The sequence below is a fragment of the Delphinus delphis genome, chromosome 1, assembly GCF_949987515.2.
Source record: "Delphinus delphis chromosome 1, mDelDel1.2, whole genome shotgun sequence".
Lineage (NCBI taxonomy): Eukaryota > Metazoa > Chordata > Mammalia > Artiodactyla > Delphinidae > Delphinus > Delphinus delphis.
The window spans coordinates 9,105,641-9,123,449 of record NC_082683.1 but is presented as its reverse complement, the minus strand read 5'-3'; the positions used below and the strand labels follow the sequence as shown (position 1 = coordinate 9,123,449).

The window sequence follows — 17,809 nt, the reverse complement described above, 5'->3', positions numbered from 1 at the left end:
GGACAAGAAAGCTACCCGCGCCAGTGGGGCAGGGGTAGACGGAGGACAACTGCCTGAGCCTGGGATTCTGGTTTTCTACACAAGAGAACATTCAAAAGGGCCTGGGAAGGGGTGATCCCCACAGCCGCATGACAGCCTCCGAGAGGTTTCTTGTACATGTATGGGAGATCTGGCTACAGGTAGAAACCTGGAAGGCAGGAACACGAAACTCAACAAAGGAACTTGCAAGAAGGAAACGTGCGGATGGATTCCCTCCTTTCTTTACTGGGCAGACGCTGCTAGTTTTCTTTCCGCATATTCACTTCCTCCCTCCTAGGATCTCGCAAACGTCATGGCTGCCTGGAGAAAAAACTACATTTCCCAGCCTGCTTTGCAGTTATGCGGGCTCAGAAAGCTGAATTCTGGCCACTGTGATCGGTTAAAATATTCACTTCCGTTCGGGTTCTATCAAATTCGTTGTAACCGTGATCAAACGTCTTTCTTGAGTGGTATTTTTCGCAAATAGTAGAGTTTCTGTTCTAAACCTAAATTACCTCAACAAAATAAAACAACGATACTTACGCTCTAGAAGAAACAATGAATCCACGCTTAAATTCTTTCTGAAGAAAAAATTTTAAAGATTTCCTTCACGGTCCAACTGTTAAGAATCTCTCTTTTAATGCGGGGGACGGCGTCTAGGTTCGTGGTCGCGAAACTATGATTCTGCATTACGCGGGGGAACTATGCCCACTGACCACCATTATTAAATCCCGGGGCGCCAAAACTTGCACGCCACAGTTTAAGAAATCCTCCCACCGCGGGCCGCACTTCGCACTGAAAAAGCAACCAAAGAATACGAATAAACTACACCCCTTCCACTTTAACAACAGCAACTACTCCACTGTCCGTAGTTCGGTTTTTCTGTTTTAAGTAGGTTGACAGCGTTTACTCCCATGACGGAGACCGGAAACAACGTTTTCAAAACGGTAGCAGTCTAGAAAAACCACAACAAATTTCTCTCTGAAAAACAAACGTGGTGCGCGAAGTTAAACATCGCACTCCAACTAGAACAACCAAAACTGATAATCTATTTTTAAACGTTATCATTGGCCTTGCAAAACGCAAGACCTCAAAAAATTGGGTACAAACTCAGAATTGTTCCTCTCCACGGAAATCTTTAGTAAAAGGCGAAAGATTTATACGATCTGAAGAGAAACCAGAGTATACCTTTTTTTGGGCGGCACGCATTCCTCGGGTAACTGCTACCCCTAACACAGTAATGGTGATTATTTAACTGAAAGAGCTATTAACATCTGCTTTTTTCTCAGACAATTCTATGAAAGAGTTTTCACTTCTAGGAAAAAATAATTAAAGAAAGAAGGAGAATCGAGTCATTTTTAGTCGAAAATTTGTCCTGGGTGCAATGCATTCTGGATATGCAAATTAAAACCGCAGTCTTTACTCTCCGGTTTCCGGAAATACCTCAAATAGTTCATTCATCTTGTGCTGGGACCGAGACTACCGCCAGGGGGCAGAACGGAGGCGAGACTTAACAGGGATGGAGAGCTGAGGCTGATCCAGCTAGAAAAAGTCTGTTTTATAGGTGGCATTACAAGTAAAAATTTCTCTTGGAGTTAAATATAATAAAATAGAATAAAATAAAATAATTTAAAAGCTTGAAATAATTATCTTCATTCATTCAACAAAAATTTATTGAACACTGTGTTCAACCCCGTGCCGGCCTCTAGGGATAGAGTGATAACCGTAATATTTCATCTTCAAGGAGTGCTCAGTGTGATGGGGAGCCAGGTGTCAGTGATGAGCACTGTTAACAGAAGATGACATCTGGGCAGAACAGGAGCCGGGTGGTGAGGGTATTCCGGGCAGGGAGGCACAGTGCTGAGAGGGCAAGTAACCAGATGGCCATCAGTGCCAGCTAAGAGCTTGGATTTACCCTGAGGACAGTGGGGAGGCAGTGAAGAGCTTTAAAAATGAATACATGATCAGATTAGCTTTTTAACACAGTGGTCCTGGGACCAGCAGATCAGTGTCACCTGGGTACGTGTTAGAGATGCAGGTTCTTGGGTCCTACTCCAAGACCCACTGAATCTGAAACTCTGAGAGTGGGGCCCAGCAGCTGGGTTTTAACAAGCCCTCCAGGTGAGTGTGATGCCGGCTGGGTTGAGAAACACTGTTGGACAACCACTCTGGTTAAAGTGTGGCTATTGTTGGAAAGCAAGGAGGTTTGGGGAAGCAAATTAGGAGCCTGAGAATTAAAGCAGAGAGAAATACGGTGGCCTGGATGGGGGACAAGGCCTGGGAAAGGGTCAAAGTCGAGGAGAGAAAACATTCTAGGGAGATCCTTAGGGGATGGTGGCATTGAGGGGAGTTGATGCAGCAGGAGAAGCATGTGAAGGTCATTAGGAAGAGACCAGGGAGGCAGAAGGAAGACCAGGACTGGGGACCACCGAGAAATCAAGGGCAGAAGGGAGCAGTCAGTTGTGTCAAATGTCCACCAGAGGTCAATTAAGGTGGGGACTGTAAAGGCCAGTGGATGTCACGGGACAGAAGTCATGACCTTGACCAGAGGCGTTTTCAGGGAGTGGAAGTGTTAGAAGCCCCACTGTGGGGAGCTGATGAGGGAGTGAGTGGGGTGGAGAGTGAAGGCTCCAGAGAGACCGGCCGGAAGGGGTGTGAGGTTAGAGGAGGACTTTTTCTTTCTTTGACATCAGGAAAGTGTTAAAGGGGTTCAAACTTCGCTGGGGAGGAGGCAGCGCAGAGGGAGAGAATGAAGATGCAGGAGAGGGGAAGTAAACAAGGTCCTACTGTACAGCACAGGGAACTATATCCAATATCCTGTGGTAAACCGTAATGGAAAAGAAGATGAACAAGAATATATATATATATATATATAACTGAGTCGCTTTGATGTACAGCAGAAATTAAACAACATGGAAAATCAACTATACTTCAATAAAAATTTTAAAAAGAAAAACAATAGATGAGGGTGGGGTGGGAAATGGGGAGGGGGCAGTAGCTGACTTCAGGTTAGAGGAAGGACCCCAAGCCCTAGGTAGCAGAAGGAAAGGAGGGAAGGGGGAGCATGGTGATCCCTCCACCCCAAAGACCGGCGTTGATGGAGCCCGTTCCTCCATCCACCTCCTTCTGCCTGCCCCAAGTTCCCTCCAACTTCCTCAGCTGGGAATACCCCACCCTCTGCCTTTTCAGCATCTGCTCTGGGGCGGCTGAACTGCTGGAAATATCAGACAATTGAGCAAAACTCGAAGGAGGGCCTCAGTTTTTTTGGACATTTCTCTGGCTGTCCAACCCCCAGTATGCTCCTTTTAAACTTTCTCCTCTCACCTTCATGCCCCCCATCCCTGACTCACTCTCAGCCCATGACCTCCCAAGGGTTTCACTGAGAGAACAGGAGCCTTATCTTCCCACCCCCAAATGTACCAGCTGGTCAGTATCTTCCCCTTGTCAACACAATAAAAAATGCACAATTGAGGTTTGCAATTTTCAGGGGAACTAAGATCCCACATACGGCACGGCCAAAACAACCCCAAAACCAAAAAACAAAAAGAGTTGTGGTTTTCAGCGTTATTCAGGGACCTTACTGAGGACTACAGCCTGGGAAATAGCTCCTCAGACAGCCCTGAGGACCTGCTCCAAAGAGGTAGGAGGAGAGGCCAAAATTAAATCAAAAAATTAAAATGAAAACTACCACATGACCCAGCAATTCCACTTCTGGGTATTTACCTGAGGAAGGCTAAATCACTAATTTGAAAAGATATATACACCGTTATGTTCATCACAGCATTATTACAATAGCCAAGACATGGAAACAACCTAAGTGTCCACCAACAGATGAATGGATAAAAAGGATGTGTTTTATATATATATATATATATATATATATATATATATATATATATATATATATATATATAATGGAATAGATAGATAGATAGATAGATAGATAGTGGAGTACTACTCAGACATAAAGAAGAGTGAAATCTTCCCATTTACAACAGCATGGGTGAAACTTGAAGGCATTATGATAAGTGACATAAGCCAATCAGAGACAGACAGATATAATACACACTGCATGGTATCATTTATATGTGGAATCTTAAAAAAAAAATCAAACTCATAGAAACAGAGAGTAGAAAGTGGTTGCCAGGGCTGGGAGGTGGGGGAAATAGGGAGAGTTCGGTAAAAGGTTATAAACTTTCAGCTGTAAAAAAAATAAGGTATAACATGTGACTATAGTTGATAACACTGTACTGTATAATGGAAATTTGCTAAGAGAGTAGAACTTAAATGTTCTCACACATGCAAGAAAATATAAATATGTAAGTTGATAGATTTGTTAATTAACTGGATGGGAGAAATCCTTTAGTAATGTATATGTATTTTAAATTAATGCAACATACACTTTAAATATCTTACAATTTTATTTGTCAATTATACATCAATAAAGCGGAAACAAATTAACAACAATAGTACCAAAAAAAAAATCATGAAATACTTCTAACTCCACAGAAAATTGTAACCAATGAAAGTGCATCTGACACCTGAATTTAAGAGATGTCAACATTTCTCCAAATATGCTTTAGGTCTGTTTTTATACAGTTGAAACCTGCATTTGCTTCCTCTCCAGTAAAGCTGAGGTGGGTCCTCCAAACACAAAAAGCTTTGATCTTGTGTTTTTAAAATTCAGATTTATAATATATTTGATCCATCTTTCTGCAACATGCCTTTTTCATGCAACATTTATGTTTTCAATATTTATTTGTGTGGGTATATCTGTAGACCTAGTTCCAGGTCATGCATTTTATCTGTTGTATAACAACCCATTTTTAAATTATTCATTTATTTATTTATTTAAATTTTTGGCTGCATTGGGCCTTTGTTGCTGCGCACGGGCTTTCTCTAGTTGCAGCGAGTGGGGGCTACTCTTCGTTGAGGTGCGCGGGCTTCTCATTGCGGTGGCTTCTCTTGTTGCGGAGCACGGGCTCTAGGCATGCCGGCTTCAGTAGTTGTGGCTCACGGGCTCTAGAGCTCAGGCCCAGTAGTTGTGGTGCAGGGGCTTAGTTGCTCTGCGGCATGTGGGATCTTCCCGGACCAGGGCTCAAACCCGTGTCCCCTGCACTGGCAGGCGGATTCTTAAGCACTGCGCCACCAGGGAAGTCCCACAACCCATTTTTTGAGTACACCACAGTGCCCAGGTAAAAGTAGGGCAAGCGGCTCAACGTAGAAAATTAGCAGCTTCCATTACATCTTCCAATCCCTGTACCCTGATTTTGGCTCTAGAATGGACAGTAGTGGGTGTGGGAGGCTGAAAGATGGCCCCCAATGATACCTAGGTCCTAATCCCTTATATGGCAAAAGAGACTTTGCAGATGTGCTTACACTAAACATCTTGAGATGGTCCTTTTAAGGAGGCATCAGAGTGGGATTTGACCACAGAACAGGAGAACGTAGAAACAGAGATTGCAGTGATGTGCTCTGAAGATGGAGGAAGGGGCCATGAGCCAAGAAGTGCAGGTGGCCACTAGGAGCTGCCGATAGGACATTGTCGAGAAGTTCTGCCCATTTAATAGGCGAGAAATGGTATCTTGATGTCTTTTTTTTTTTTAATCTTTTAGATTCCATACATTTTTTAAGTGATAGAAAGGCCTTTATTTTATTTATTTATTTTTTTAAATTTATTTATTTATTTATTTTTGGCTGCGTTGGGTCTTCGTTGCTGCGCGCCGGCTTTCTGTAGCTGCGGCGAGCAGGGGCTACTCTTGGTTGCGGTGCGCGGGCTTCTCATTGCGGTGGCTTCTCTTGTTGTGGAGCATGGGTTCTAGATGCGCTGGTTTCAGTAGTTGTGGCTCGTGGGCTCTAGAGTGCAGGCTCAGTAGTTGTGGCGCACGGGCTTAGTTGCTCCGTGGCATGTGGGATCTTCCCGGACCAGGGGTCGAACCCATGTCGCTTGAACTGTCAGGCGGATTCTTAACCACTGCGCCACCAGGGAAGTCCCCCAATATAGTTTTAATTTTCATTTCTCTTTCTTAAAGTAACCGTGAGCATCTTTCCGTATGTTTAAGGGCCATTTGTCTACCTCTTTTTGTGTGCGTTTTCAGTTAATTTTTCTTGGAAACCTGCACTACCATCTTGCAGCTGCATATCGCAGAAAGGAAAGATTTTCCCAGTAATTTTAAAGAGTTCTTTATATTTAAGGATATTAGTCCTCTATCTGCCAGGTAAGTTGCTAATATTTTCTTTCTGTTTTTCATTTTTGCGGAGCAAAAGTATTTTTTAAAGATGGAGTCAAATTATCAATCATTTATTTTTTTCTAGGTTTTGAGTCATAGTTAGAAAGGGCTTCCTCATGCATATTATAAAAAGAATTCGCTCATATTTTCTTCTAGTACTTATATGGTTTCATTTTTTTAAACATTTAGATCTTTGGTGTGTTTGAAGTTTATTCTGGTGTATGGTGTCAGGTATGAATATAATTTTGTATTTTTCCAAATGACTGGAACAGCTGGTATAAGATAGGAGATAAATACTCCTGAAAAGTTTGGTAGAACTTATCTATGACCATTTTGGCTTGAGGCTTTGGGGATGGAAGGTTTTTGATTCTCATATCAATTTTTTAATTGGCTATTAATGTACAGAAATGTATTAATTTTTCTTATGCCAGTTTCAGCACTTCATATTTTTCTAGAAATGTATCCATTTTGTCTATGTTCTTAAATTTATTGGTGTGAAATTGTTTCGTTAGATTTTTAAAAATTAACAAACTTTATTTTTTAGAGCAGTTTTAGGCTCACAGCAAAACTGAGCAGGAAGTACGGAGAGTTCCTGTAGACCCTTGCCCACCTCCCTGCAACCTTCCCCACTACCAACGTCTCCAAGCAGAGTGGCACGTTTGTTATGATCTATGAACCTACATTGACACATCGTTACCATCGAAAACCCCTGGTTTACATCAGGGCTCACTCTTGGTGTTGTATATTCTATAGGCTTTGACAAAAGTATAAGGACATTTATCTACCATTGTAGTATCAATGTAAAATATCCCCTGTGCTCCACCCATTCATCCCTCCTTCCTCCTTAACCCCTGGCAACCACTGATCTTTTTACTGTCTCTATAGTTTTTCCTTTTCCACGATGTCATACAGTTGGAATTTTGCAGGAGGTAGACCTTCAGATTGACTTTTTTAAACTTAACAATGTGCATTTAAGTTTCTTCCATGTCTTTTAATGGCTTGCTAGCTCATTTCTTTTTAGTGCCGAATAATATTCCATTGTCGGATGTACCGTGGTTTATTTATACACACAACTATTGAAAAACATCTTGGTTACTTCCAGATTTTGGCAACTATGAATAAAGCTGCTATAAACACTCCCATGAAGACTTTTGTGTGGAAATAAGTTCTTACCTCCTTTGGGTAGACCACAAGGAGTGCAGCTGCTGGATCACATGGTAAGACTTTATTTAGTTCTGTAAGAAACTCCCAAACTGACTTCCGAAGTGTGTGTAAAATTTTACATGACCACCAATGACGAATGAGAGTTCCTGTTGCTCCACATCCTCAACATCATTTGGTGTTGTCAGTGTTCTGAATTTTGACCATTTTAATAGGTCGTAGTGATATTTCTTTGTTTTAATTTGCAACTCTGATGACGTATGATGTTGAACGTCTTTTCATATGCTTACTTTCTGTCTGTATGTCTTCTTTGGTGAGGTGTCTGTTCAAGTCTTGCCCATTTTTTAATCTGAATGTTTGTTTTCTTTCTTTCCTCTTTCTTTCTCTTTCTTTTTTCTTTCTTTTTCTTCCTCCCCTTCCTTCCTTCCTTTTCTCTCTCTCTCTTTCTTTCTATTGCAGTAGGAACAGTTAATGTGAGATACACTCTCTTAAAACATTTTAAGTGTACAATACACTTAAACTATAGGCAAAATGCGACTCAGCAGATCTCTAGAAGTTATTCATCCTGCACAAGGAAATGTTGTACCCATTGAATAACAACTCCCCATGTCTCCTTCCCCCAACCCCTAGCAACCACCATTCTACTCTCTGCTTCCATGAATTTGACTATATTAGATACTTCACATAAGAGGAATTATTCAATGACTGACTCATTTCACTTAGCATAATGTCCTTAAGGGTCGGCCATGTTGTTACATTGAGCAGCATTTCCTTCTTTTTAAAGGCTGCGTAATATTCCATTGTGTGGATATGCCACATTTCTTTATCTATTCATCCATCAGCGGATATTTATGTTGTTTACACATTTTGGCTATTGTGAATAATGCTGCCATGAACATGAGAGTGTGTATAACTCTTTGATATCTTGATTTCAATTCTTTTGATAAATACCCAGAAATGGGATTGCTGGAACATATGATAGTATTACTTTTTAATTTTTTAAGGAACCTCCATCCTGTTTCCCATAGTGCCTGCACCATTTTACATTTCCACCAACAGTGTACAAGGGTTCCAGTTTTTCATTGCCAACACTTCTTATTTTTTGATAATAGCCATCCAAATGTGGGATCTTTGTTCCCCAACCAGGGATGGAACCCTCACCCCTGCATCGGAAGCATAGAGCCTTAACCGCTGTACCGCCAGGGAAGTCCCACACATTGTGGTTTTGATTTGTATTTCCCTGATTAGAGATGTTTTTAGCATCTTTTCATACCCCTGTTGGCCATTGGTATATTTTTAGAGAAATGTCTATTCAAGTCCTTCGCTCATTTTTTATCTTTTTTGTTTTTTTGCCATTGAGTTATAGGAGTTCCTTATCCATTTTGGATATTAATTCCTTATAATATACATACAATTTGCAAATATTTTCTCCCATTCTGTAGGTTGCCTTCTCACTCTGTTGATTGCTTCCTTTGCTATGCAGAAACTTTTTAGTTTGATGTAGTCCTACTTGTCTGTTTGTTTTTGTTGCCCGTGGGGTTGTTTTCTTATTGTGTTTGAAGAGTTCTTTGTATATTTTGGATAATAGTTCTTTGTCAGATATGTCTTTTGCAAATATTCTCCCCAAATCTGTGTCTTATCTTCTCTTTCTCTTGATGGTAATGTGTTTTTAATTTCAGATTCCACTTGTTCATTGCTGGCATATAGGAAATTGATTGACTTTTGTATCAATATATTTACCTTTTATCCCACAACCTTGTAATAATTGCTTTTCAGTTCCAGGAGGTGTTTTTTTTTTAAAATTATTTGGGGGCTTCTCTGGTGGCGCAGTGGTTGAGGATCCGCCTGCCGATGCAGGGGACACGGGTTTGTGTCCCGGTCTGGGAAGATCCCACATGCCGCGGAGCGGCTGGACCCGTGAGTCATGGCCGCTGAGCCTGCACGTCCGGAGCCTGTGCTCCGCAACGGGAGAGGCCACAGCAGTGAGAGGCCCGCGTACCGCAAAAAAAAAAAAAATTTGGATTTTCTTCATAGATAATCATGTCATCTGTGGAAAAGGACAGTTTTATTTATTCATTCCAAATCTGTATACCTTTTTTTTTTTTTTCGGCCATGCTGCACGGCTTGTGGGATCTTAGTTCCCACAAGCCGTGCAGCTTGTGGAACTGACCAGGGATTGAACCCTTGCCCTGACCAGGGATTGAACCCTTGCCCTGACCAGGGATTGAACCCTTGCCTGACCAGGGATTGAACCCTTGCCCTGACCAGGGATTGAACCCTTGCCCTGACCAGGGATTGAACCCTTGCCCTCGGCAGCGAAAGCACGGAGTCCTAACCACTGGACTGCTAGGGAATTCTCAAATCTCTATACCTTTAATTTCCTTTTCATCATATTGCACTAACCAGGACTCCCAGTCCAATACTGAAAGAAACTGGGGGATGAGACATCCTATTTTTTGACACCACTACGGTTCCTTTTATCCTTGGACATTAAAAGGATAATAAAGGAATATTATAAATAACTCTGTGCTCACAAATTTGATAACCTAGATGAAATGAACCTATTCTTTGAAAGATACAATCTTCCAAAATTGCACAAGAAGAAATAGACAATCTGAATAGGTCTATATTTATTAAAGAAATGGAATCAATAATTAATAACCTTCCAAAGCAGAAAGCACAGGGCACAGATACATTCACTGGTGACTTCTACCAAACATTTAAGGAAGAAATTATACCAATTCTCTACAATTTTTTTCAGAGGATAGATGAGAATTCTTCCTAATTCATTCTATGAGGCTAGAATTACCCTAATACTAAAACCAGACAAAGACATTACAAGAAAAGAAAACTATAGGCAAGTATGTCTCATCAATATAGATGCAAAAATCCTCAACAAAATAATAGCAAATTGGGACTTCCCTGGTGGTGCAATGGTTAAGACTCCATGCTCCCAATGCAGGGGGCCCAGGTTTGATCTCTGGTCAGGGAACTAGATCCCACATGCGTGCCACAACTAAGAGTTCGCATGCCACAACTAAGAAGCCCACATGTCACAACTAAGGAGCCCACAAGCTGAAACTAAGGAGCCCACCTGCCGCAAGTAAGACCCGGCACAACCAAAAAATAATAATAATAAAAAATAAATACTAAAAAAATAGCAAATTGAATCCCACAATATATAAAAAGAATTATACACCACAACCAAGTGGGATTTATCCCAGATATGCAAGACTGGTTCAATATTTGAAAATCAATTCATTTAGTCCATCACATCATCATATCAATAGATGCAGAAAAAACGTTTGAACAGAGACATGAAGTAGCTCACCCAAGGCCTTGCAGTCAACAACTGGTAGAGAAAATGGCTATTAAGAAAGCACAGGTGGGCTTCCCTGATAGCGCAGTGGTTAAGAATCCGCAACTAGAGAAAGCCCACGTGCAGCAACAAAGACCCAACACAGCCATAAATAAAAAAATAAATTTAAAAAAAGAATTTCACTTGGTTATCAAGAGTCTTAAAAAGAGTATTTTAAAAGTTCATGGGCTTCCCTGGTGGCGCAGTGGTTGAGAGTCCGCCTGCCGATGCAGGGGACACGGGTTTGTGCCCCGGTCCGGGAGGATCCCACATGCCGCGGAGCGGCTGGGCCCGTGAGCCATGGCCGCTGAGCCTGCGTGTCCGGAGCCTGTGCTCCGCAATGGGAGAGGCCACAGCAGGGAAAGGCCCGCGTACCGCAAAAAAAAGAAAAAGAAAAAAAAAGTTCATGTACTTCAAGTCAACTATTTCACATTTGGGAATATATTTTAAGGGAACAGAAATGTAGAAAAATATACGTGTGGAAAAATGCACTTTTTACAATGAAAATAAAATTGGAAGTGATATGAACATCTAGCAATAAGCAATTAACTAAATTGTGGTAGCTCCGTAAATTGGACTATTTTGAAGCCATTAAAATGCTTTTCTCCAAAGAATGTATAATGACATATGAATATGTTGACAATTTATTTGGTAGAAAAGAAAGATACAAAAGTATATTCCAGTTAGGTAGAAAAAAAGACGTGTGTGCCTATAAAAGGTTTAAGAGTAAACATAAAATATTAATAATAAATAATTTATTCCCAGCAATAAATAAGAGGGGTTTTTTTAATAACATGATCTTTTTTAAAAAATTATTTATTTATCCATTTGGTCACACTGGGTCTTAGTTGCGGCAGGCAGCCTCCTCAGTAGCAGCACGGGGGCTCCTTAGTTGTGGCATGCGAACTCTTAGTCGCAGCATGCATGTGGGATCTAGTTCCCTGATCAGGGGTCGAACCCAGGCCCCCTGCATTGGGACCACAGAGTCTTAACCACTGCACCACCAGGGAAGTCCCAAGAGTTACTTTTTTTTTTTTTTTTTCCCCGGTACGCGGGCTTCTCACTGTGTGGCCTCTCCCGTTGCGGAGCACAGGCTCTGGACGCGCAGGCTCAGCGGCCATGGCTCATGGGCCCAGCCGCTCCGCGCATGTGGAATCTTTCCGGACCGGGGCACGAACCCGTGTCCCCTGCATTGGCAGGCGGACTCTCATCCACTGCCTCACCAAGGAAGCCCCAAGAGTTACTTTTATAATCAGAAAAAAAGCCTGGTTAAGGGTGGGAAACGTCAATGTCCCCCCAGAAAGACAGTGGGGGGCGGAGTTGGGAGGTGGCGTGGAGTGTAAGACAAAGGTGCAAATAATGAGCAAACGGGCCAGCCTGTGATGTCCGCCCAGAGAGATCCCCAGGAAGCACTAGGGACAATTTTAGGGGACAGAAAGCAGGATTTGATCACGTAAGGACGGAGGCTGAGAGAAGAGCCATGAACACCGCACCACAAATCCTACTCGGGGGCTTCATGGAGGGCAGGGCTCCTCCGGGAGCGCGCAGGGCAGATGCTTTGGCCGGGCCTGTAGCGGGTGCCGCATTTCAGCACCGTGGACAGGAGCCGCCCTCGGATCCAGACAGGAGCCGCCCTCGGATCCAGACAGGAGCCGCCCTCAGATCCAGACAGGAGCCGCCCTCGGATCCAGACAGGAGCCGCCCTCGGATCCAGACAGGTCCTCATTTTCCACCGCCCCGCGGCCAAGACAGGTGTGCTGTTTCGAGTCAGGGCAGGGGAGGACCCGCCCTGCCCGACACGCTTGGCCCAGCCCAGACAGAAACGAAGGGTCTCCACTGCCTGATGGGGAGGGAGGCAAGGAAGGAAGAACGGAGGGAAGAGGAGGGCGTCAGGGACACCCTAAGGGGAAGCCGAGCCCAGAGCAGGTGAGAGGCTGGAGTCCTTGAGCCTCCAACCTCCCTGGTCCTTCCCAGAGGTGTCCCCCTTTTCAAACGCAGCCTCGACCAGTTTCCACGCTCTCCCCGGCTTCCACAGGGCTCTGAGCCAGAATATGGACCAGCCAAGATCCCCCCAGTCAGCCCTCCCATAGACTTGCTGGCTGCAGATAATTAGATGAAGCCCTCACCCCAGGTGGTCCCTGAATCTGCAGAATTCAAGTGTCTGGACTGAACCTTGCGCTGCTGGGTGTGAGGGAAGGGCTGGGGGGGGGGGGCCCTCCTTCCGTAGCTGCCCCTGCGCTTCTCCCAGTTGGGCTTAGACCCTGGGCATCCAGGAGAAGGCGGCTTCCTCCTGCTTCGTTGCTTTCTCACTCCCGGCACCCACCCAAGCTCCCGCCTACTAACGCAGTTAACTTCCCATCATCCACAGCGATAGAGTGGGCAAACCAAAAACTTCAGGGAACTTACATCGTTTTGCCTTGGCTTGGGAGTGCATGCTGTGACTCTGTAGTAGATTTACTTTCCTACTGATATTTGGTTTAGTCATAGATAAAAGAATTCCTCTGCATTTTTCAGAAGATGGCTTGAGAAAGGGAAGGGCTAGTATTAGAAATTTGTTGCTGGTAATCACCTTCAGATCGAGAGAGAATGAGAGCTGATACTGGGATGACCATATGAGTGTTAATTATCTTTAGTTATTTTCACTCTTATAATCCTTAAATCAACCCTATGTGTTTGTCACTATTCTTACCATCCTCACTTTACATCTGAGAAACCGGGGGACTTTCCTGGTGGTGCAGTGGTAAAGAATCTGCCTTTCAATGCAGAGGACATGGGTTCGATCCCTGGTCGGGGAACTAATATCCCACATGCCGCGGGGCAACTAAGGCTGCGTGCCACAACTACTGAGCTCAGGCGCCACAACTAGAGAGAAGTCCATGCGCCGCAACAAAGAACCCACACGCTGCAATGAAAGAGCCTGCATGTTGCGACTAAGACCCGATGCAGCCAAATAAATAAATATTAACTAACAAACAAACAAATGAGGAAACAGGCACAGAGGGGTGAAAGCCCACAGGTAGTAAGTAGCAGAGCCTGGATTTGAACCCAGGAGACTCTCTCCGGAGTCCATGCCCCTAATCATGACACTACCCTCCCTCAGTCATAATCTAAAGATTACCATTTATTGAGCCCCTCCCATGGGCTCTACCCACATCCTTTCATTTAATTCTCACAGCTTAATGGGATAACTGTTGTCATCATTAGGGATTTGCAGATGAGGAAATATAACTTGGTCAGGGCCATCACCTTGGATATAGTTCTGGGTCCAAGACCCCTGCTGACTCTCATGCGGGACCTTGACTTTCCCATGAATCCTTGTCGTCCCTGGAAACTCCTGTAAAATTGTTAGCTCCCCGTCCTTCCACTCCTGGACCCCTGGCCTCATTGAGGTGTCCAGCAGCACACCCCTGGGCGTCTCGGTGGGGCTTTCCATCCCCAGTGCCTCCTTTTCATCTCTGGAGCCAGTCAGCTGTGGAGGATTCTGGCCACCTGTGCAGTTTCTCCGGTGGCCTTGATGGGGGCTGTCATATTGGACCTGCGTTGGCCAATGGCAGCCATGGACCAGGCCACTGGGGGCTCTGTCCTGCAGGCATGTCATACGAGCCTTGCTGATCTGCTTCCTCCAAGCAGAGCAGGCCCTCTGCTGCTGGGACGCCCTGGGTGATGCTGAGCCCTGGTCCTGGACAGGTTGATGCTCAGAGGATGGAGGCCCTCTGTCAGGGGGAACTGGGCAGGATATGTGCCCACCATGCCTAGTGTGAGGGGAAATCAGGCTTAGTCTGCAAGCAACACGTGGAGACGGCAGCAGGCACCCCAGCATGCCCTTGGAGTCAGGTCCCTGAGCCCAGCTTGCTCTTCTCAGGTGCCATCTCTGAGCTGCTTCGGCTCCTGAAAGACCAGAAGGAATTGCTCGCAGCTCTGAAGACCGGCCCTGACTTGGCTGCCATGGTGGCCCTGACATTCCTGCTCCAGGCCTGGCAGTGGCAGCTGCCCCCAAGTGGTGTGGTGCCCTGGTACCACGCTGCCACCCGCTTTGTCTATGCTTTGGTAGTTTCTGAGCAACTTCAGGCTTCCTGGAGGGTGGATGTCAACCTATCCCTCCCCTGGTGGATTGCAGGCGGATTCTTAACCACTGCGTCACCAGACAAGCCCTTGAACACGTTTTTTATCAGGTAGATCACAATATTCTGTGGCGTTACATTTGCTTTCTGGAGAATTGTCATTTTCTTTTCGTGACATAGAGTTACTGTGCTTATTCATGGTACTTGATGAGTTGTCCCTCTGCTGACACATTTGAAGTAATGAATACCTTTCTTTTTTAAGTAAAGCTTTTTAAAAAAAATTCATTCTAACAATTCAATGGATTAGAAATTAGAGGCTTTTCTTTAGTTTTCCAGTAGGTGGCGCTATAGCACACTTTTTGTGTGTTCTCTTAGCGGCGCTCCCTCTGGTTATATTTGAGAGTCAGCACTTTCCACCCTCCACTGCCTCTGTCGTAGGTGTCACCTAGTGCCATCATTAGTGCTGCTTGTGCCTCTAAGGGTTGTCGGCGCCTTGCTGCTGCTGGTGTCACTGGCATCACCGTCTGGGGCACCAGAATGGTAGGTGCTTAGTCCAGGACCTCCTGAGTTGCAGGCTACACTGCAGTTGAAAGGGGAAGGAGCGGGGAGTCAGGGTTGCATATACCTTGTCCGTCGGGTTCAGGCTTCATCGCAGTGGGTGGGGACAGGGGGTCAGAGTCATGGATGCCTCTACAGCCAGAGAGATGGGTTCACAGCCCTCACTGCTGCCCAGTTATCTGTGGCCATGGGAGCTGCTATAGCCAGGAGACTGGAGTTGTATGCACCACCGCCCCTCTTGCCACTGGGTTCTCTGGGGCTGCAGACTCAGCTGCCACAGCTGGGAGTCTGGGACTGCAGGTGTCATTTCCACTGTTCCCCCAGTTCCACCTCCTCTGTGTGTAGATTGAAGGGGAGAGACAAAGAGAGCATTTCACGCCACCATGATGCTCACGCCACTTCTATCTTGGTCTTACTTTATACACAGGAATGAATTACATGAATCATAGCAAGTCCTTCCTATTTCCCCACCTTTGGTCCACTGGTAGGTTTGTCCATTTTTTAGCACGAGCATGGAGTCAAATTTTTTTCCCAAGGGTTAGCTCACTTGGCCCTTGAGAGTAATTGTAGAACCCTTTGGAGAGCCCTGGGTTATTGACAGAATGGTTGCTGAGAATGGCTTTTGTTGTTTTAATTGAGTGGTTAAAGGACTCAATGAACATCTGCTGAATTGAAATGGAACTCTTCTCAGCAGTGGCAGTCACAACCTTTCTGAAGATCAGAGTACTGAAACTACAGGAAAAGGACCTCAGAAATGGTCCCAGCTCTTTAGACAAGAGACGGGGTGAGCTTGGACCAGGAATTACAAACCCACATAGACTGAGAGGCAATGACTACCAACTGGGGTGAGTGGGACCCCTCTGAGGGAAGCATCCGTACTTTAGCTCCAGCTGATCAAGGCTATGCGGAAAGAGAGACCGAGTGTTGCCACTTCTCGTTTTCCCAGAGAAGCCATAAATTTAGAATTTTATATAAAATTTCCAGTACTTAAAAAAGCATTGAGAGGGACTTCCCTGGTGGTCCAGTGGTAAAGAATCCGCCTTCCAATGCAGGGGACGCAGGTTGGATCCCTGACCAGGGAACTAAGATCCCACATGCCGCGGGGCAGGTAAGCCCGAGTGCCACAACTACTGAGCTCGCACGCCACAACTAGAGAGCCTGTGTGTCACAAACGACAGAGTCCATGAGCTCCAGAACCCACGCGCCACAACTACAGAGCCCATGATCCCTGGAGCCTGCACGCCACAACTAGAGAAGAGAAAACCTGCACACCACAGCTAGAGAGAAGCCCAGGTGCTGCGACGAAATATCCTGCATGCCTCAATGAAGATCCTGCATGCTGCAACTAAGACCTGACGCAGCCAAAAATAAATAAATAATAATCAAATCTTTAAAAAAAACAGTGGCGATTAATTCAAAACTAAAAAATAAGACCAGATACATCTGTAGTCTGGATTTAACCAGTGGGCTGTCAGTAGCATAACCAGTGGCATAACTGACTGAATGATAATAATGACACTAGCTAACATTTATGTTCACTTGCTCTAAGGTAGGTGCTGAGAAACACTTTATGATCCTTTAATCCCCCTGCCAACCCTGTGAGGTAGATGGAGAGATTTTGTTCAATATAATTAATGTCAGACAATATAAAATACTAAAATAACACACCTGAATCTAATCAGGCTTGCAGAGCTGATGTCCAGTTTACAAGAAGCTTAGGGGATATAGGGACAAATTAAATTTGGAGGAAGAAGTACCTACCATGAGGGGAGAATTCAGACACATTCACTATGAGGACATTCCTTAGGACAACTGATCCAGTCCTTCAAAAATCACACACACACACACTCACACACAGTCATACACACGGTGTCAGGAAACAAAAACCATTGATTAAAAGGGAGTAAAAAAATCCATAATTACAAAATGCAATATGAGGGTCCTTTCTGGATCTTGATTTGAACTAAACAATGATAAAAAGTCATTTTGGAGATAACTGGGGGAATTTGAATATAGACTGATGACTGTCTTCTCATCAGAAACAACAGAAGCTAGAAGACAATGGAATGCCCACATTAAAGTGCTGAAAGAAAAAAAACAACAACTGTGAATGTAAAATTCTATGTCCAGCTAAGATATCCTTCAAATACAGGAGTGAAATAAAGACTGTTTCAGACACACAGGAAAAGAGTTGAGACAATCGGTCTCCAGCAGAACTGCATGACAAGATATTCTAAAGCAAGTACTTCAGGCTGAAAGGAATGATACAAGGTGGAAACTGACATTCATGGAATGGAGAGCACCAGAAACGGTAAACACATGGCTAAATATAAAACTATCTTTAATTTCCTTAATCTCTTTAAAAGACTACTGTTTAAAACAAAAATAGTGATTTTGTATTTGGGAGTTTATAACATAGGTAG

At 44.3% G+C, this 17,809-nt stretch overlaps 1 non-coding gene across 1 annotated transcript; it reads right to left on the bottom strand.

The window, feature by feature from the left end:
• Positions 1-1,087: 1,087 nt before the first annotated feature.
• LOC132416719 (U5 spliceosomal RNA) lies at positions 1,088-1,204 on the bottom strand. The gene has a single exon (XR_009517694.1). It is a non-coding gene; the product is annotated as a U5 spliceosomal RNA (small nuclear RNA).
• Positions 1,205-17,809: the final 16,605 nt, after the last annotated feature.